The 22,460-nt window shown below is 47.5% G+C and overlaps 1 long non-coding RNA gene across 1 annotated transcript in view; it reads right to left on the minus strand.

The window, feature by feature from the left end:
- Positions 1-203: 203 nt before the first annotated feature.
- The window catches only part of LOC119846408, a 161,108-nt gene continuing 138,851 nt past the window's right edge, over positions 204-22,460 (minus strand). Inside the window, exons 2-5 of the long non-coding RNA XR_005289865.1 lie at positions 17,375-17,418; positions 10,731-10,799; positions 5,011-5,131; positions 204-4,366 (exon numbers count right to left, since the gene is read on the minus strand). This is a non-coding gene — a long non-coding RNA (uncharacterized LOC119846408). The remainder of the gene's footprint in view (positions 4,367-5,010; positions 5,132-10,730; positions 10,800-17,374; positions 17,419-22,460) is intronic.

Below are 22,460 nucleotides of genomic sequence, written 5' to 3' on the forward strand. Positions count from 1 at the left end.
ATACTAGCAAGGTGTTCCCATCGAGTATTGACATTACAGGTAACTGCAAAAAGATCAAGTTCTCTGCCTTCTGAAGGAAAACCAGGCTGGATTGCGGAAGCCCCTGGGGTGATGATTGACAGCTATCTTTTCAGAAATAACTGCCTTGACCCTTATAACTTGGCTGGCCTGGAAAATCATTAACAAACACACAGGGAAGGGCAGAGAGAAATGAATCTTTATCCCTGAGAAAGATGGAGAGTTTCTGAGACCATAGCAGCTACAAATAATTTAAGGACATTACATTCATTCAGCATATGGTTAAGCCCCATAGTCTCAGTGGGTTTATCCAAGGCTCATGCACTAGGCTGTCCATCAGGAGAGAATGTGTAAGGATGCTGGAGATTTGCAAATGACAAGAAAAGAAAATGCCCAACTTGCAGGGATTAGTGAAGCTGGGCCAACACTGCATACGATTTCTCGGACAAGATTTGACTTCCGTTGTAAGCTCATTGGAGCGAAGACTGTCTTTTCAATAGATGTTTGTCCAGCATCTATCCCCATATGGGCCCCACACTCAACTGGGTCCTCTAGGTACTATCGCAGGGCAAACAAGTAAGTACTGAATTCATTAGGTTTCTAATGGACTGCCACTCCAATAGCACCTAGACACTGCAAGTGAGATCAAGGCCCAGTTGTGCTAGGTGCTGTGTACACATAGTCCCTGCCCTGAAGAGCTTATAGTCTAAACGGACAAGACAGAAAGGAAGGGCCAGACTCCCCATTTTACAGACAGGGATCAGTTGCATGGAGAGATGAAGTATTTTTCCCCAGGGTCACACAAGGCATCTTGGGCAGAGCAGGGAATTGACCAAATGACTGCCAGCCCAGTGTTGTAAACGCAATCACACTCCTCTTCTCACTATGGAACTGCTGCTAGTGACAAATTAGAATAGAGGAGCCAGTTAAGAGCCAGGAGCATGAATGGCGGGGTGAGGGGCTTGTTGTTTGCTTTTTTAATAGTGGCTGAGTGATTACTCACAGGAAATTAAAAGGCAGGAGTTGTGCGTTGTTGCAGCACCTGAGTGGATACACTCCAGCGAGGGAAGGCTAATTAATGAGCAACTCTTGTTCCCCCTACCACAAAGCATTCCCATAGACCATGCTTCAAGCCAGGCCATGGCTGCCTCCCAGCCAATATCACAGAATGCATCAAGGCAGTGTGGAGTCACTAGGGGGAAGGGCATGACATCCCAGGGGAAGGCTTTGCCTGGGGACTGGGTGGCACTGGTGGGCCAGGCTACTGAGCTTACTGCAGCTATACAGCCATGTTGAGGCCAGCCGTGGGCAGTAGGGACTGCAGCTCAGGAATAGCTGCTGGTGGCGTTCGTGAAGGGAGCTGGTCGCCTCAGCCCAGCTTCTAGTGGGAAAGTTTCCCTATGGCAGTTGGCACTAATTGGCCCCCCGTAGTGGCAATCTCTGTAGCAGGCATAGAACAGAGAGAGCTGCTGTCACCTTTCACAGAGGTGGCTGCGGGGCATGGCCCATTGGCAAGGGGCAGTGCTGGAGAAAGGACTCTAGCCCCAGAGCTGAGGTGAGCAGCTGGCCTCACTGTGCTGTACCACTTTGAGGGGATACTTTAGCAGGAAGAGTCTCCTTTCTGCAGTATGCTGGCATCTCTGCTGGCTCCCCAGGTAAGAGGGCTCTGCAGTTCTCCCTCATGGAGCAGCAGGATCCTGGGATGGGAGAAGGCCTGCATACACCTTGTTGTGACTTCCAGCAGAGAGGGGGGGGGGGGTGCCACAGCAGTTTCCATGCTCCATGCAGGAAAAACTCGGTTTTCCTCACACACCTTGCTCTGGCTTCTGCCTCCCCTTTCATTATATGCTGGGATGGTGCCATATGGTGCTGTGAGAGAGTCTTCCTCCGCCAGGGGACTCTGGAGGCAAAAAATGGCAGCACGGTGAAGGTAGCATGAAATCTTCTGCCAGAGGGGCCTGCAAATGCCAGGGGACCAGAGGACCACATGGAGTTAGGCTGCTGGGAGGGGCAGGCCCTGCAGGAGAAGGGGTGGGTGGGCAGGGATGGCAGTGAAAAATCATTTCCTACTTTTGCAGACACTGATCTGAGTGGGTGATTAATGAATAGGATGGGGAGTGGGAGGCTGATCACAGTGGTAGCTCTCCTGTGTGTTAACCTCGGGGAAGGCCTAGGAGCTGAAAGCTCCCTTCCTTTTGCCATGTGGAATTACCACTCTCCCAGGCAGGGGGGTCGACTAGGCCAGTATATACCGGGGAGTGGATTGGAGGGGGCAGCAGGATTATAGGGGTTGGATTTGATGCTCTCATGCTTTCAGTGCCAAACAGAGGGGAATCTTGTGTTACTTTGGACCCATGTAGCAGAAACCTGGGGAGATTTCTACCACCTTGAGCAAAAATCTCTTTTCAGGGGCTGCTTTAGTATGATCACAGCCATGTCTGAACCAGAAAATAGACCCCTCCCATTTGGGGGATCTGACCCAGAACCAAAGTCATGGGAACTGGTTCTGAGGATGGAAATCAGACCCCTGACCTCCAACTGCAGTGGGTTAGGCTAGAGGCTGCAGTTTTTATTATTATTATTATTATTAATAAAGTAGTAACTAGGGATGGAGTATCACAAGCACTGGCCTGCCGGTCCCTGCACCCTGCCGCTGAACTGCCTCCCAGATTGGAAGAGTCCATTTCACTTTTTTAACCCAGTTTTTGCTAGGTACCCCAGTCCCCTAGCACGCAGAAGTGGAAGAGCCAAAACATCCCAGGAAAGGCTGTCTTCATGGTACACCCAAGCCCACAGGTAGGAGGCACGTAGAATTCCATGAAGGACCATGAGCTTCTGAGATATCAAGGCCAGTTCTGCAGAATTCAGAGGTTGGTGTGCTTCACAGCTAGACTTGTAGGTGCTCACGCAGGCCTTTGAACGTACTCAGAATTTGGAGCAGGCCTACTTGTCCTCTGTCCTCTTCCCTTCCTCGGTGATCCCTCCATCATCAATGGTCTCCTTGTATTGCTGGGAATTTGTTCCCCAGCAATGTAAACGCTGCCTGCTGGAGGTGCCGCTTCAGAACAGTCCATTTCCGGTCGCTGTCATGACATTCCACGGTGCAAAGTCCTCCAGATTTGCAGATCTTCTATACTGACAACCTCCCCCAGGCAGGCATCTGATCTTAACAGCTTCCATGTACCCAGGGGGCTCCTCTGGGTGCTGCAAGGGCCTTGAATGCCATGGCTTTGGCTCCTTTCCCAAGAGGCATTGACAGACGGGACACAGATCTTCCCCTTACAGAAGTAGGGCTGGGACGGCATGTACCGGACAGTCACTTGGCACAACGGGTGGATGCAGCATCAAGCTGGGTCTAGGGCTCTGTCAGCAAATGGGTACAGCCACCATCACTTCCTGGAGGAGAACACGAGTGCCCAGGGCTGGGCCAGCCAAATAGCAGAACGTTTGCCCCCGTTTTGGCTCTGCAAGGCAGGAAAGCCCTGTTCTCTGATCCACCCCTTCTAGGTGCGACTGGCTGAGTCAGCCTCACTGTCAAAGTTGGCAGCCCCAGGGTCCTATAGACAAAGCGGTGTAGCTGCAAAGTAGCAAAAATACAGGAGGCAAAAGCGTTTCATTTGTACTGCTGTACGGAGGGCCATAAAGTGCCTGACTGACACTGCAATCATCGGCTGCTATTTCACAAGAACAATAAAATATCCCATTTGCTGCTGGGGACCCGGGAAAGGCAGCCTGCAAGGGAGATCATGCATACGTGAGGGAGGCCACGCATGCACAAAAGAAGCCCTCTGACCAAGGGCCAGTTTCCTCAGAATCACGTCCCACTGCCAGGCTGTCACTGAGAGCTAACTTCACTGAATGCACCGTTCTCCGTACCGCACAGCCCATGCCCGAGGACTGCTCCCCTAATGCTGGATTGTGGCTTGAAACTCATCTCCCTGGTTTTCTTCACATCCTGGGGCAGGGTGGAATATGGGAAGGGGCAAGGATTTATGGACCGTGCTTAAATGGCATCGGAGCTGCATTCAGCTCTGGTGCAAATTGCAGTCAGACCTGGTGTAAGTTGGTGCTACTGACCTCAGGAGTGGTACCTGCTCACACCATGGTTGGGTTTGACCCTTTGGGAGAGATTGGACAGTAAGAATGAAGCAAGGATACCATCAGGCAGGTGATCACCCACTTTCCTTCCCCCCCATCTGAAGCAGCAGAATCACCCGCACTTCCCTGTGGTCCATCACTCCATTTAGCTCCTGACTTGGCTCCAGCTGGTGCCACGAGTGATCAGGGAGATGTTTCTGATTTTGGTGGCCCCACCATGCATTCCAGACTGAAAGTCCAGCTACTGCTACTATTTGGGGGGAGGGGAGATAAAATTAGAAGAAAAAAAAAAAGCCAGCAAAACATTCAACACATGCAGCCCTGGGAAAGGGCTTGGAATTCCAGCTGGTGCCTCCTCCCTGCTACTGTCCTAATGAACCCAGCCGCCTGGAAAAGGGACCCTAGACCCACTGCTGGGAAAGCATCACATCCCCTCACATGGTGGCTAATTAAACCAGGGAGTTTGCTCTTTACTTTAGTATGCAGTGCGCAACTCTCAGCCGGCTCAGGGTACTGTAGCTGGATTTTCAAATAATGAACAGCATCTAGGCTGATCCAGGGGGTTGAGAGAGATTGGGACAGAGGCAGCCTCACACCTGGACAGTCCAGGAGATGAGCAGTCTGACGCTAAGATAGCAGCCCTCGGCCGCAAACACTCAGACGCTGCACCTGTGGTTTCAGGGAGTGAGCACAGGTACCAGGGCAACAGGGCCGGGCAGTCAAAAAGGATGATTTAAGAGCATTTTATATGTTTCAGTGGTAGCCGCGTTAGTCTGTATTAGCAAAAAAAAAAGTGAGGAGTCCTTGTGGCACCTTTGCCCTGGTCTACACGGGGGGGTCGACTTAAGGTACGCAACTTCAGCTACGCGAATAGCATATCTTAGGTCGACTTACCTGGCCATGAGGATGGCGGCGAGTCAAACACTGCTGCTCCTGCGGGGACTCCACTTCCACCTCTTGCGAGCTGGGGTTCCGGAGTCGACGGGGAGCACGTTCAGGGATCGATTCATCGCATCTAGACGAGACAAATCAAGCCCCGATCCAGCGGGTAGTTAATACCTGCCCTTAGAGACTAACAAATTTATCTGGGCATAAGCTTTCGTGGGCTAGAACCCACTTCATCAGATGTATGAAGTTAAAGATACAGGAGCAGGTATAAATACATGAAAGGATGTGGGTTGCTTTAGCAAGTGTTAGGTCAGTTTAACGAGATAAATCAATTAACAGCAGGATACCGAGTGGTAAGAGAGTAGCCCATTACAGACAGCTGACAAGAAGGTATGAGTAACAATAGGGAGAAATTAGTACTGGGGAAATTAAGTTTAGGTTTTGTAATGACCCAACCACTCCCAGTTCTAATCTGATGGTATCTAGTTTGCAAATTAATTCCAGTTCTGCAGCTTCACGTTGGAGTCTGTTTTTCAAGTTTTTGTTGTTGAAGAATTGCCACTTTGAGGTCTGTTATTGAGTGACCAGAGAGACTGAAGTGTTCTCCTAATGGGTTTTGAATGTTATGATTCCTGATGTCAGATTTGTGTCCATTAATTCTTTTGCATAGAAACTGTGTGGTTTGGCCAATGTACATGGCAGAGGGGCATTGCATTGCTGTTTGTGTTTACAACAACTGATTGCTGCTAAGGATGTTGTTTATTTATGTCATTTATTATGTTTGTGTGGATATTTAATGTAACCATGCATTGGCACAGATGGTTGTATACGTGTGTTTAACCAGCTATAGCTTTCTATATGCATGCATATCGTCTAATATGATTGCGCAGATGCATATGGTTGTGTCTCTGTGCACACATAAGTGCGTGTGCATTTGATTGTGCACGAGTGTTTGATTATACACATGTTTTGGACATAGGTAATTGTGTATGTGACTGTACTTTTGCACAGCACATGTACTTTGTGTATATAATGTTGTATATGCAACTGCAGTGGATGTATGCATGCAACCACTCAGGTAGGCATTTCCATGTACATTATGTTGTGTATGTACATGTATGTGCTTATGGGTATATTGTATGTACTTGATCATGTGTGTATGTATATATACACGATCATGTACATGCATGTGATTGTGTCTATTTATACTTTTGTGCATATATTTATGCAATTCTGTTTATGTCTATAATTCTACATGTCATAATTATGCATGTATATACTTGTATGTGTGATCATACATGTCAGGATTGTACATGGGTCATGATTATGCACATGTGTGATCATACATGCAGCAAATGATGTGCATGCAATTGTGTGCCTACATGAGACTGTGTGCATGCATGTCTGAGTGTGTGTATGACTGTGCGCATGGAGGGGGTGCATTTGTGTGGCCGTGTTCATATGCCTGCATTGGTGTATGATCCTTCACCTCTAATTTCTTGGCAGAGCAGGCCCTCAGTGGAATTTCTGAGCAGCCTGCCCTCCCACAGCACTCCAAGCCTTCTAATTAATATCTACAGTGTACATTATTTATTACGCATAGATGTTAGCGTTTAAAGAGTGTTACGAGGATATCCGTGGCTAATCAATTTATTTTAACTGGGTTATGTATTTACTGCAAACAGAATTTGGATTTCAGTTGCCATTTTAAATGATCTTTCGTTCATTCTGGGGATGGGTGTATTACAGAGGCTCTCGAGCTGTGGCCCGGGGACCACCAGTGATCTGCGAGTCCTCACAGCTGGTGCAGAGCACTGGCTGATCTCAGCCTCCTTATTTCCCAATTTGCTGCATCACATTAAAGATGGCTACATAATGCACTGTAACTTTTCCATGCAGCTGTCATAGGGAGGTTACTTGATCAGGGAGGGGCTGGGAGGCCAAGTGCCCATGGGTGATGGTGGAAAAGAAGGGGAAGCAGGGGGGTGAGCAATGGCAGAAGGAAGACAGGGGCTGGGCAATGATGGTGGGGGAGGAAGAGTGGGACCAGACCCCCGCGAATGGGAGGGGGAGGTGTCCAAAGGAATCTTTCAGTTCTGGCCAGCATGTGGAGAACATCTGAGAGCCTCTCATCTCCTCCTGGGGTCACTCACTGACTCTTCTGCAGCCTTCTTGCAAATTGCCACGAGGGTACCACTCTCCATGGGCACTGACACCCTGTCAATGGTCATCAACAGAACTGTGCTGATTTACACCAGTGGGAATCTGGCCAGAAATAATCACCACTGCCAGGTCCTCCCCAGCATCTTTAAGTGCTAGCGAGCTGGCGGGGCCACATTGACAAGCTGCGAGACTTCACTCTGCAAAATCTCTCTGAAAAAGAGATGGGTCGCATATGCTCCATGGGCAGTGGCAAAGCACTGAGGAGAGGCATGACATTGCTGTGACTAAGGGATGGTATCGGAGGTACCAGTCCAGGCCCACTTAAACCCACTATGCCAGATCCTCAGCTCCATTTAAATCAACCGAACTATGCTGATTTCCACCAGCTGAGGATCTGGCCCAGAAAACATCCTCTACCACGTTCACAGGAGAAACTAAGAAAGGCTCGAAGAACCTTAAAATGGCATAACATACACTTTCTTCGAGTCCTCTCAAGGGGATGATTTGCACAGTGGAAGCAGATAAGGGTACATCTACACAACCCACATCAGCGAGCCTCTGAGCCCGGGGCGACAAACTCGGGTGCACGCTACCACTACTGCATTTAAAATAGGGTGTAGACCTTGTGGCTTAGGCTGGGACTGCCTCGGAGCCTAGGGAATGTGGTGAGTTTCATAATGAGCTCCAGCCCAAGCTGCAACTTAAAAGCACTGTCTCCACAGCTATTTTTAGCACAGTGGCATGAGCCTTGCAAGCCCAAGTCTGTCAAGCTGCGTCCATGTAGATGTAGCCTACGACCAGGGCCCCTTTGTTCTTGGCACTGTATGGACGCAGAACAAGAAGCCGATCCCTGCCCCAAGAGCTGACAATCTAAGGCATATCTTAGTTTAGACTCCCTTAGGCTTACAGGGACAAATGCAAAAGGTGCTGGGCCTGGTTCCCGACTACCTTTCATCTTGGTGCGGCATTTGCCCCTGTGCAGAGAAAGAGAGAAAAAACAATGTGGACAAAGATGGCGAGATGGGCGAGAAATGCTGATGACACACAGCCCCTTCTGTAGCAGCTGCTACCCACAAGAGAGCCCCATTAGAGAGAGGAAACGAACCCTGGACGCAGGCTAAAGGGACTCGCGCTTAAATAACACATCCTTGGAACATGGCTGGAGAGGGAGTGGAGGAATTGCTTACCGAGATTAGCTCCCCGAGGGATTACAAGGGCCCAGCCAGTCAGCTGTTTTCACTAGTCCATTTAGGAGTAATGTGGTGCAACTCAGCAAGAGCACAGAGTCAAAGCCATCCATGTGCAGAGAGGCCAGCATCACTATGTACCACTACATGTACCATTTACAGTCCCACCCAGGCCTCTCCACCATTTAGGTCCCACTCAAATGTTATGGGGAGGGCAGGGTGTTTGCCACCCCTTGAAACCTATTTGCAACTTCCTCTCCTTCCTTTGGTCGAGGACCTGTGCTCTAAGCACTAGATAGCACTGCTGAAAGGTATCACTGTAGAGATACCACCTACAATTCAGTATTATATGGTGTCTTTCCCTTCCTAAACAGCTCCCAGAGCACTTTACAAAGCAGTGCCTTAGATGGAAACTGGCAGTACAATGACTGTTAACACAGTAGGCTGATGCACTCAATAATAGCTCAGAGTGCCACAGTCATTAGAACCTGTACTATTGATCAGGAGCAGCTTAGCTGGTTGCCTGTGGTTATATCGCAACTCCATGTGAAAAGCTACCATGGAACCTTGCTCGTGTGCCTTTACAGAAGCCAGAGAAAGGAAGAGGAGAATTAAGGACAACATTCCTTCCCCCCAGAACTACGCAGTAGTAGATAGGAGCCCAAATAGGTATCAGTAGCTGATACCTTTCAGCAGTGCTATATAATGGGAGGTTGAACCTACAGCCTTCTAGTCAAGAAGACAACATGCTACCATCTGAGCCACATCATCGGTCAGAATAGATTTAGGGTTACATTTGTGATGGACTCTAGTTTTGTGCCTGTAGTCAACGGCAGCTCCATGAATTGCAAATATAAACTTAGCCATCTAACTATCTAATTTGCAGGCACAACAGAGTGAATGTCTACAGTACAGCTGCTTGAAAATGCTTATTTGAGAGATTTCCCCCCCCCCCAATTTCCTGAAAAAATATGTTGGTTTTTCAATGGAAAACTGAAACCAAACAAGTCAGTTTTCAAAACCAGATTTTTATTTTTATTTTTTTTTTTTACTGCAAACTGAAAAGTTTTCAGAAAAAACAAACTTTTCATTTTATCCAAAAAAAGGGGGCAATTTCAACTCAAATGACAATTTTTGTTTTGGTGGAAAAGCCTTTTTTTCCTAGTTCGTGTGGCTTGCATCCAGTACTTCCAGCATGGGCATCCACACCACTTGAGCGAACAGAGTAACTCATGTAGGTGTACTTCAATCTACCTGAGCACGGGGGGATGGACTTAATGACCTCAAGGTCCCTCTCAGCTGTACATTTCTACGATTGTATATAGCTGATAGCAATAATTCTCTTAGCCTCTGAGGAGCAGTCACCATAGAAAGACACAATACACATACTGGGCTAGCGTAGGTCCCATTGCCATTTCAATCCCCAACTGAACATGGACACAATTCTAGTTACAAAACTAAAGGCCAGAATGGAGGTCCCTTCAAAACTATGGCCCACATCATGAGTTCTATTATCAAACTGCCAAACACAGGATACAGCTGGCAATGGATGTTTTGCTGCGTTTGCCACCAGGGTGAGCCCATATATCCTCATCCTAGATTTATCACCTCTCAGGAACCACCAAAGTCTTTAAGGACTTGTGAATTGAGACTCTTGTTTAAGAACTGAAATGTCACTTCAGCTCTTAGCTTGTCAACATTTCGAAGAGATATTGGAAAAAGCAAGGAGGGTGGAGGGGGGGGGGAAGGAGAAAGAAATGGGGATGGAGGAGGAGAGAAGGGAGATTGGACAGAGTGGAAGGAGAGAGTTTGCTTTATAAGCACTACAATTAAACACACCCTTCATTTACCCAGTTAAGTGACTGGGGTGGGGGGAGTCCCAAATGATAATTTCCTGGCAAATTGGTTTTTCATCCCCTTCAGTGTCTCAGAACCCAGAAAGCTTTAGTGCCAATCAAGCCATGAAGCTGAGCCCCGGGGAGAGAGAGAGAGAGAGAGATTTGTAATTTAGTGGGCAAAAGGCATCTCTCCCTAGAAACCTCCCAGGAAAGCACTGTAAATCTTATTCTCAACTGCTACAAACCAACCAACCAACCAAACAAATAAAATAAAAAAAACGAAGCCATCCAGGAGAGTGAGAGTGGCAGTGAAGGGAAGAGACTGGCCTGCACCACACTCACCAACACTGTGGATTCCTCCAACCCCCAAACACCCGTGAAACGGGACATTAAACTTCCCAAAGGAGCACACCCCTGGATCATCTCACTGCTCCCGATGGAGTAGGGGGATGCAGCAGAAATGAAGTAACAGCATCCTGAGTGTTGAGGGCAGGAGGAGAATGAAAACAGATTGCAGGGAGGCTGGATACTTGCTCACCTAGGGCCAGATCGCTCCCGCGCTTGCATTGGCGAGCGGTTCCTCCCTCAGGCAACCCCATTGGTGTCCCTGTGAGTAAAGGGGGGCAGAACTATAATTCCAAAAGTGAGCAATATTTCTGGATAGCATTTGCAGTGACTCTACCAGGGCAGACAAGGGGGTTTCCACCCTCACGGTTCAGGGTATAAACTGATTGCTGACTTAGGGTCAGGAGGAAACCTCCTGTCCTGTCCCCCTTCCCCACACAACTACTGTTGAAGTGGAATCTCTGAGGTTCTTCAAGTTCAAGCTACACAGTGTTCCCTGGAATGCTGTGTAGAAAATAATCCTGGATGAGCAGAGGTTGCACTGGAGAAGGTGGGAGGATGGGTCCTGTCTCTAGACTGGAGTTTCAGCCAGTGTAAATCAACATAGCTCCATTCATGTCACTGCTACACCCATCTGCATCAGGTGAAGATGTGGCCCCATGATTTTACCTGAAGGCAAATGTTACGAAACAGTCAGTGACAGTCAGCAGCGGGGCTCGAGCACCATGAGGAGCCAGCCAGCACAGTACAGAATGAGCCTGACTCAGAGGAACTCTAGTATGATACAATGGGTAGGGTGCTGGCCTATTATGGGTTGGAGCCCTGGGTTCTGATCCCAGACTTTGGGCACGTCACATCCACTCTGTGCCTGTTTCTCCATCTGCAAAGCAGGGAGAGAGAGAGACTGTTTTTCTTTGCAAAGTGGTTCAGGATCTATGGATGAAAAGTGCTCTGTAATGGCAAAGTATTTTCAGAGAGATGTAGGCCAACATTTTCAAACTTGGATCTCTAAATCTCCATTTAGTGGCCTGTTTTTCAGCCCCTCGAAGAATCAAGCTGCCTACCCAGGCGTCTGAACGTGGATTGAGGTGTTTAACTCTAGGCAGGGCCGGATTAACCTTTTGTGGGCCTGATACTAGTTGCCTGGAGGGGCCCAGCCAAGCCCCCCACATTGCCCCCCCCCCCGCCCAACTACCAAGACTGGCCAGGCTTCCATACCAATCCCAGGTGGCTCAGCTCTGGGGAGACAGGCGGGGCCCCACAGGTGGTGGGAAGCAGAGACTGCCCAGAACTGGAGTGCACTGGGGTCTGGCCAGGGGGCAGAGAGGAACAAGTGATGGGGCAGAGAGGGGAGCGGGCTGGCAGAGTCTCAGGGCACAGTGCAAGTGGAGCAGACGGGGACCCCTTCTGAGCATGGACCTGGCTCCATGGCACCACTATAAACCCGGTACTGACTCTAGGTTACCAGTTTGAACTTGACGACTTACGTGTCTTGCCCCAGGTCATGCCACGAGTTGATGACCCAGCCAGGAATAAAACCAGCTCTCCAGACTTTCAGCTCTTGGCTCTAGCCACTGTTTCTCAACCAAACGTCAGCATATCTCTGGGGGTTCGCAGAGGTCTTCCAGGGGGTACATCAACTCATCTAGATACTGGTCTAGTTTTACAACAGACTACAGAAAAAGCACTAGCAAAGTCCCTATGAACTAAAATTTCATACAATGACTTGTTTATACTGCTCTATATATTATACACTGAAATGTAAGTACAATATTTATATTGCAATTGATTTATTTTATAATTATATGGTAAAAATGAGAGTGAGCAATATTTCAGTACTAGCGTGCTGTGACACTTTTGTATATTTAGGTCCAATTTTGTAAGGAAGTAGTTTTAAAGTGAGGTGGGTGGAACTTGGAGGTACATTAGACAAATCAGACTGCTGACAGGGGTACAGCAGTCTGGAAAGGTTGAGAGCCACTGCTCTAGACCTCAACCGCGTGGGAGGCTTTCACAGCTGCCAAACTCCTTCTCATGGAGAGGAGAGCCAAGAAACCCAAGAGCCATGACTCCAGCTGGGCTCCCAAGATCTTGGCTCTTCGGCAGTCCACAAGGCAGGTGAGCTGGCAGGAAACCAGTTGGGTTTCCAACAGAAGATGCAATGAAATTGACACATTCCCACAAAATGTTCTGATCTCATCTAATCAGCATTTTCTGATTTTGGGTCCTTCACGTTTTGGGTGCCCAACTTGAGGCATGTGGGGGAGACGTGTGGTAATCTGGTTTTCAGGCCGCATTGAGCACCTCCCTTCTGAAAAGAAAAAAAAAAAATCAGACCTCTCATCTTGGGTACCCAAAATCGTTTTTAAAAATCTTAGTATTAACTTAATTAAACCAAATTAGGACAAAGCACAACCTTAGAGTAGCCAATTTACAGCATCACCTGTTGTGAATGGGGAATCCAGCTGACCCTCAGTACCAGCACTGCCCTGAGCTTCACCCCTTCCTTGCCAGTTTGTTTTGTGGCTGGGTGTTTGGCTCTGTGGTTTGATTTATTTCACCATTGGGAAGGGCGGGTTCATACATTAGTGCTGGATTATTTCCCCCATTCGACCACCCCTCTTCTCCAGACTCTGAATCAAACTGTTTCATAATGGAGAGAACCAGAGCTAACATTTCTCTTTCCCTATGGCTTGTCTCTGGATCCCTCCCTCCCCTTTGCCTAATTAAAAGCTGGGGTTTGCAGCAGGTTCACTCCAGAGCTGTGACTGCTACAGCTTGTACAGCAGAGTGTGTGTGTGTGTGTGTGTGTGTGTGTGTGTAAGTAAAAATAGCAGGGAGTTAAGGGATTACTGCAGGAGGAAGAATGCCAAAGAAATCAACAAGATAGGAGCCTGTCCAAGCATGATTAATCCCAGACCTACTTCCCTCTACTCCTTGGCTCATCCATAATTCATGGCCACCTCTAGTAGGCAATGCACATAACTAGAATGCACTCTAGGTGGGGACAGCCTTTCTGTGTCCAGGCTCTGCAGCTTCCCACCCCTCCACCATAGGGGACATGCCAGGAGCTGCAGACTTGCTGCTGCAATAAGATAAAGGGGCATGACAGCATTCGGAAGGCTGGGGAGCAATTTTGATGATGGGTGGGATTTTCAGAAGGCGTGCGAGTGAGTTTAGTGCCCAACTCCGACTGGATTTCAATGAGTTTCGAGTGCCCAGTGACCTCAGGCTTTTATTGAAAATTCCATCCCAGGTCTTAGAATAGCACCTGGAGACGTGCACTCAAGAATCAAGGCTCTATTGTGCTAGGTGCTGTGCACATAATAAAGAGAGGGTCCCTGCCCCAAAGTGCTTACAGTCTAGGTACAATCCTGCTAAGGCACATGTCTGAGTCCCTCCTACCTCTCATGCACTCCCTCTAATATTCTGTTACTTGTATTATAGTAGCCCTGAAGGCACCTGTGGGCCAGGTGCTGTACAAACATATAGAAGAGACAGCCCATGTGCCAAAGAGCTCACTAACTAGAAGGCTCTCCCCTAATCTCCAGTTGAGCCATGTTATTCTAGCCTTCCCCCTTTAGGGTTTGACCCTGCACCCTGCCAGTGCAGGGTGCCAGGCATGTAAGCATAAGCTGAACAGCATTGAGCAGGATGGGAATATGCAGATAACCCTGCTTGGTCCAAAAAGGGGGGTTTGATCCCAAAAGCATGAGCTGCTGCCCCTTGAGCTAAAGGACATTATAGGCATATAAAGACCCATACACCTCTTCTGTGGCCAGCTGCTAAAGGGAGACAAGGACCCACACATAGTAAGAGATTTACAGGTGAGCTCCCAATCCTGCATTAATAAGATACTAACAGGTTACTAAGTGCTGAGGGTCATTCTTACAAGTATAGCTCCTCAGCCATGGCTATTCCTTAGTCATGCCCCTGTCTCTCCCCTGCTGCACTCAGTCAGTGATGCAAGGAACCAGAGACTTACTACTACTCAGTGCAGCATGCTACATCTGGTGCTTAACCTTACTTATGGTAGAATGATAAAAAAAGCAATGAGATACTGTTACACCTGGATATAAGCCATACCGGAAGGACAGGCCAGGTCACGGAGGTGGAGGAGAGTACCAGCAAGATTCCATGGAATCTAATAGGACACAGTTTCTGCGCAGAGAGGACCACACAGTGTATGGATACAAATCCAGAGCCATGTGCAAATCAGGAAAAGGAGACTCTGCATGCAGAAGTGAGACAGCTCGAAGCAGCAGCTAAGGGCATGCCTACACATGGAGTTTTCCTGGAATAGCTCCAAGTATGGACACTCTTATTCCAAAACTGCTATTACTCTCTAACTTCAGACCCCATCTTATTCCAGAATAGCTTTCATGCATCGAAAAGCCCTAGGTCTAATGGCAGGGTAATAATAGGGGACTTAGCGCTCCACATATGGACGGGTCAAGCATCTCAAATGGCACAAGGCTTAGAGAAAGAAAGAATTCCCCGATGCCTCAAACAATTGTTTCTTGGGCTGGTTGTAGAGCACAGAAGTGGACATTTGCCATTTAGACTAAGTAATGCCAAAGAGTTGGTTTAAGAAGTAACTACAGCTGAGCCAGTAAGTCACCATGACCACTATACACTCAAATTCAAACATTCCCACACAAGGAACCTCGAGCACCATGACACTAACTTTCAGAAGGGGAGGGACTTGAAAACTGTGTGGAAGCTAGTAGTGGCAAGGAGGGAAATTAATGCCTTACATTCAGCAAGGAGGCTGATTAAACACCCTATAGCAGAGTCCCAGAAGGCTGCATACCCCCATACACACAAGAGGAAAAATAGCAGTCTGATTAAACGGCCAGGTACAAGAGGGGGTTGCCTGATCCAGACAGGAATCCTTCAATGCACAGAAAACCAACCTGAATGAAGCAGGGAGCTAACACTACTAACAGCAGGTCAGACATCAGCTGGAAGTTAGGAGAGGTAAGAGGGAGTTTGATAGGGAACTAAGACAAGAAAAACAAATACTATTTCCTATATCAGAGGCAGGAACTATGCAAAACAATCAGTGGATCTTCTGGAGCGGGGGAGAGAAAGTATGGAGGGGAAGGGGCAATTATGGAAGATAAGGACATTGCAGAGAAGCTGGAGAATTTCCATGCATTCTCCTCCACCACCCAAGGGGTTAAGATGACAGAGCGTACTCTCTCCAGTTAATACTTGAAGCCAATGAGCTGTCACAGGAGGTGGAACCAGAACCAAGTGATACACTGAAGAACCACCAGACTAAATGGTGAATGTCCATGGGTGAAGCCAAAGAGAGGAAAGCAAGGGCACCTATTCTCTGACTGGGAAGATCACGCACCACTAACCTCTCCAGGATGGAGCAACTTATTTGTTCTACAGGATTTTTTGTTCTACAGGCCCAGGACGGGAGTTCACAGGGGGCTACCATCCTGCTTTAACCATCAGAAGACAGAAAAGCTTTTCTGCTTAATATTTAAACCAAGGTTTGAACAGTAATATTCATCTGCTGATGGTTAAAGGATATTACAGCAGAAGAGAACATGATTTCTCAACTTGGGCATCATACCCCACTGTATGGGACTCTGAGAAGGGAAGGGTTTCATTGCAACTTCATTTTTACATGCCTGGCACAATTTCTCCTCGGCTTCCTGCTGAAGAATAAAGGGCTGTCAGGTAATCACACAGTGCTTGGAGCCAAGGCTTCTGGGGTCTATTCCCAGCTCTTTCAGACAATTGCTGGGTGACCTGGGGCAAGACACTGAACCTCTCTGTGCCCCCGTTTCCTCATACAAAGCAGGGACAATCCTCTCCTGAAAGGGGGGCTGTGAGTCTCAAGGAACTACCATCTTGGGATACGGGTTTGATCTTTTATTTCAGGTGCAGAGACACGATATTTAGGGCATGTTAGCCAGGACCTTGTGTACCAGCGATTCTCAGACTTCTTGGGCAGCCTTACTGATAATGATGATTCAAATCCTGAGGGCCTTACTTGGTTTCTCCTGGGGCTAATGGGAGTTCTGTCTGAGTAAGAATTGAAGGGATAATGTGCAATGACTGTGGTAAAGAGCTAGGACTTAGTCTGACTGGCTTCAGTGGAAGATTTACCTGGGTAAAGCTAAGCAAGATAGATAAGCTCTGTCCTTGCCTTAAGAATACTTTGTCCTAATCCAACCCCCCCCCCCGCCCTTGACCCATAGAGCGCAAAGCCTTTGTCAAAAGGGGCTTCAGGATTATTATACCCATTCCTCATTAGGGGAGCCAAGACCCAGAAAGCTTAAACGATCTGCCCAAGACAGCACAGGGCTTGGTTTTCAGAAATGCTGAACACTCAACTCAACTGAAGCCAAGGCCGTCGGCAGGTGCCTCTGAAAGTCAGGCCCATATTATGTGAATGGTAGAGTTGGGGACAGCACCCAGCTGACCTGAGTGCTTGCTCTGCTAGGTCTAACCTTTAAGAGACCATTGATTTGGGGTGTCTCACTGCTGAAGTATTTTGACAGCTCTTATCAGTACAGTGCCCAAGCCCCTCATCAACTGTCATTTATCTCCCCTCACAGAACTCACGTGAGTCAATGGCCTTCACTACAAAGCTCCAGGTTAGATTCCATCTGTAATAACTGGCTGTCGACCTGTAGCAGCCAGTGACCTCTTTGTTTCTCCCCTCAGAGAGGCAGGGTGGCCTCGTGGATAGCGCAGTGCATCTGGACTCTATATTTGGCTTTTCCCCTGGTTTCCTGGGTGACCTTAGGGAACCCACTTCACCGCTCTGTGCTTCACTTTCCCCATCTGTAAAATGGGGATAATGATACTGACCTGCTTTGTGATGCGCTTTGAGATCGATGGATGAAAAATACCACCTAGAAAAAAAGTTAGAGATCATCATCATTACTAACCCCCTTGAGCCAGTGAGCTCTACCCTCCTTTCCTTAATGCTGAACTTGGTAAACCAAGGACTTTATTTCAGTAGGTTCAGAAATGGACACTAGAAAGCCGCAACCATACCTATTTTGTGACAGAGGTTTTTAAATCAGACCCCTCTGGAGCTGAACATGAGTGGGCACTGTACAGGCAGAAGGGTTATTTTCTGGGCCTTGTACATTGTGCAGATTACTTCTACAGTTCTGCGAAGTTAGACATCCAGCAGCTAGAGGACAGAGTGATTTTTAGTGTCTGACCCCGGATCAGTGAGACTCTGGCAATCAGCAAACTCCAGCCACATCCCCAGTGCTGCGCCGCAAACAGTCAAAACATCAGCTTGACTGTGTTAAAGACCTATGTCTATCTTTATTAGAATCACATCACTGCATCTTGTCACCACTTGTGCCCTAATGCTGTCATATTTCACATCTGATTTCACCAACTGCTGCTCCAGGCACTTGGGAGTCACTGCTCCGTCTCTACTTTGGATGGATGGAGGTTTGTTTCTAAGCCACCTTTCAAACTAGCTTCTCCTCTTTATTCACCCCCAACTTTGCTGATAGCTGCGTCTACCCTAGTCATATAGTTTCGATCCGAGCTGTGGGTGTCTTTAGTAGATGGGTAGCTAACGCCAGCAAAACACACATGCAAGAGTGCAAAGGTATCAGGTCCATATTCATGTGCATGCAAGTAAAGAGGCAAGAAGACTGTGGCCCAGGCCAGTGGAAAGCTTCAATTAATACACTCAGATTTCACATTAAAGCTTAGCTATGCTCAGAGAGGTGACTAACAGCATCCCTTTTACACATCAGATCAGCTCCTGGTGTGCATTCAGGCCATGTCTAAACTGCAAATTAAACCTCTGTGGCTGGCCGGTGTCGGCTGACTCAGGCTCATGGGACTGTAAAATTGCGGTGTAGACATTCGGGCTGGAGCCTGAAAGTTGGGACCCCACACAGGGTCCCTGCCACAGAACTGTTCAACGAGTTCCAATCAGTTACACCCATGCAGCCCCACCGACCATAACAGGCTTGCACAGGTGTGTTGTTGGGTGGGGGGGGGGGATGGTGATGGCGACAGCGTTAATTTCACCCGTCAAACATCCATTATTGGAGATAATGCCAGAGAAGGAAAGAGCCCACCTTAGCGCTCAGATCTCAGGTTGAATCTGAAGGGCCAGTGGTAGAAAAATTATCTTCGCTCTTGTAGCCTGCGTACATTTGATGTAGAAATTACTGACAGGTGACAAATGTGGAATCGCATCCAAGGTCAGTTTCACAGCATCACTGTGCAGACAATGACAGTTTTATGTTGATCACTATAATTGCTGCTTTACTCCATACACTGTCCTGCTAGATGCCTCCACAGAGCTTTGTAGATAACAGTGGGATTTTCAAAGCAGCCAAAAGGAGTTAGGTGACCAACTCACATCGGAAGCCTCAAGGCTCTTTGGAAAATCCCATGCAATAAGAATATTTAGTGCCTATATTGCATTTCCTATCCAAGGATCTCAAAGCTGTTTACAGGGTAATACAGTAACATTATCCTCATTTTACAGATGGGGAAACTGAGGCACAGAGTGCAGAAATGACTTACCCAAGCTCACCCAGCAGACCAATGACAGAGTCAGGAACAGAAACCAGGTCTCCCAAGGGCCAGTCAGTACACTACCCACTAGGCCACATTACCTCTTTAAATAAATGTATCAAGCCTTACAACGCCTGCCGTAAGATTAGATATTGGAGTGGATCACTCCAGCCACCAAACCTCTAGCACCAGTGAAAGCTAGTCAAAGTCATCAGGATAGAGTAGGCACAGCTTTTCAGTTAAAGAAACAAAAGTTGGGACAAAACTGCTCATATCCATATAGCCTTGAGGCTAACGCAGTGCTGAGAAGAAACATGCTCTGCAGGCAACAAACAGCCCCACACATACGTAGGGAGGCAGGATTAGCACCCTGGGTCCTACCACTGAAAAAAAGATAGATCCTTACCAGCTGAGCTAAAAAGAAACTTCTTCAGCTAGTAGAGTAACTTCCTTAGCATCTCTGTGGGGCAGTCTAGGCCAGTGGTTCTCAACCAGGGGTACGCATACCACTGGGGATACGCAGAGCTCTTCCAGGGGATACATCAACTCATCTAGATATTTGTCTACTTTTACAACAGGCTACGTAAAACGCACAAATGAAGTCACTCCAAACTAAAATTTCATACAATGACTTGTTTATACTGCTCTATATACTCTATATACACTGAAATGTAAATACATTAGTTATATTCCAATTGATTTATTTTATGTTTATATGGCAAAAATGAGAAATAAACAATTTTTCAGTACCAGTGTCCTGTGACACTTTTGTATGTTTATGTCTGATTTTGTAAGCAAGTAGTTTTTATGTAAGCTGCAACCTGAGGGTACGCAAGACAAATCAGATTCCTGAAAGGGGTACACAAGTCTGGAAAGGTTGAGCGCCACTGGTCTAGGCAATCACTGCACATATGGAATATACATTACCAAGCTCCTCATTTTCAGCCATGGATCACGGGATCATTGAGCTCAGGTGAAATGGAGGGATGATTCCAGAAAGTGTCCAAAAGAAGAGAAAACTGCTTTATGGCATGATGTAAAACTGATGGAAATATCCCACTTGGACACCACCCTTTCGCCCCTGGCATGGTAAATACTGAAGTCCTCATTCTATGTGGTTGTTGCCCAAAAATACTCCCCCCCCCCCGCACTGATTTTGGTGCAGAAAGCTTTATGTTGCAGTAGATTAATGACTTTAGCAAAATGTAATTACACAACAGAGCTCTGCTTTTAATAACTGCGTATTTTACTTGTCAATGTGCCTTAATTGAAAATGAGTAGGCGATACAAGTTGCAGTGGAGTTGGCTGGCAAGCCTTGAACACTATATTAATTGTAGTAATTAGCACTCACTTTATGTTGGAGTCATCTAGAAATAGGGGGTCCATTAGCTTAGCAGAAAAGTGTGATTTCAAATGCAAATAAAAACCCACTTATACCTATAAATCACTCTTTTCCCCCTGAAATTTACAATCCTACAAGGCCCATGATGATTCTCCAGATGAACGTCTGTGGGTTTTCCCATCGGAAAGGAAGTGGGTCTGATTCTCTGTCATTTAATAATAATCTGAGATCACCTGAATGCCCACAGATGACTGCACGCCAAGGGACAGTCCACCCTCAAGGCAGACTCTCTCTTACACCCCATCTCCTGCTTGGGGCCTTCATTCACCGGCCTGATAGCCAACTCCTGAATAGCCTTTCCTCTATGTGCCACTGCTTCTCTACGGCACAGGCTTTGAATGGCAGGCCTGCTATCTCGTGCAGTAGTGTGTGAGGAATGATGGCAGTATTTAAAGCCAGCAGCACCAGCATTCTCAGCTTCTGAGCCTAACTCGACCACAGAAACTCAGCAGCAGCAACAGCCCCCCCGCCCCCACTCATTCTGTTGCAGAAGACGTTCTTGTGTTAGTTAAGAGCGCAAAGGGTTAATCATAGGGGTGTGCTAGTTCAGAGCCCATTGGACCAGGAAAGGAGACAATGTTGCCAACTCTCACGATATCTCCTGTTCTTAAAGTCTCAGCTCCTGGAGACATGGGATGAGATGAGGATCTAAGCTTTCTTTTTTGAAACTAAGGGCTTGTCTATAAGAACAATTAGACTGCGGCAAGCTAGGGTGTGTATCTTCCCTGCACGGACCTGCTTCAGACTTACTATCCATGGGAATGCTGCTGACACGTGTTAATAGGTCATTTGAGCACTTTGAGCTAATCCTCTTTGAAATGGGAGGTTTCAGAGTAGCAGCCGTGTTAGTCTGTATTCGCAAAAAGCAAAGGAGTACTTGTGGCACCTTAGAGACTAACAAATTTATTTGAGCATAAGCTTTTGTGAGCTACAGCTCACTTCATTGGATGCATCCGCTGTAGGTCACGAAAGCTTATGCTCAGATAAATTTGTTAGTCTCTAAGGTACCACAAGTACTCCTTTTCTTTTTTTGAAATGGGACTAGCTCAAAGCTCTGGAAGAAAGTGTTACCATGCATCGGTAGGGCGCACTCAGACAGTCTGCGGCTACTGTGGGGTAGATTCACACTCCAGCTTGCCGCTGTCTAATTGTTCTCATAGACGAGCCTAAGTTTCTAGCCCTCATAGCTTTTTTTTAAAAAACAAAACAAAACAAAAAAAAAAAAACTCGTAAACATGATACAAGCCCCAGACTTAACCAGCAGGACACAGGGCTTCGTTCCGCATCGTGATGGGAGCAAGCCAAGGCTTCACATGTTGGTAGGAAGGAATTTTGGAGGGACCTGGCATTTCATAAAGCAGTAGGGGGAGTGAGAGGGATTGATTTCAGCTGGTGCTGGAGATTGCTCCATTGGGGGCCAGGGACTGGAAGGGGTCAGGATTCCACTCACTGTTATACAGTGGGTCCTTCAGCCTCACCTGCTGACAGTGTGTGCATGCAGGGCTCCGGGCTCCAGGCATTATCTCCAGGAAGCCAGCAGCATGTCCTGAGTGGCATCCATCATTGCAAAGCCAAACTATATTGGTATTTGCACCTGTTCTACAAGCCACAACAGGAAAGTTAATCTCACGCTCAGTGGCTCTGGTGGCTGTTCCCATTTACGGATGCATGGAACAGCTGTGCCTCAGGACCAGTCTCCTTCCCCTTGTCCAGGAGAGGCTTTCCACAGAGCTCATGGCTGGTGCAGAAAGACACTAACCTCTCAAAGCAAAAGGCCTGGGTTCAAGTGAAATGAGACTCACTCATTTCACTCTGGTTTCTATTAGACCTCCATATAGACATGCCACAACATCTGACGTGGGTCAATATCTTAGGGAAGGCTCAGGACTGCAATAGGAAGGGTGTCAGGTAAGGGCTGAGAGGCTCTGGCAGAGCTATGGGAGTCAGGAGCCCAGAATGGAATAGCAGGGGCTAGTGCAGGTCAGAACCAA

The sequence above is a fragment of the Dermochelys coriacea genome, chromosome 21 (assembly GCF_009764565.3).
Source record: "Dermochelys coriacea isolate rDerCor1 chromosome 21, rDerCor1.pri.v4, whole genome shotgun sequence".
In the NCBI taxonomy this organism is placed as follows: domain Eukaryota; kingdom Metazoa; phylum Chordata; order Testudines; family Dermochelyidae; genus Dermochelys; species Dermochelys coriacea.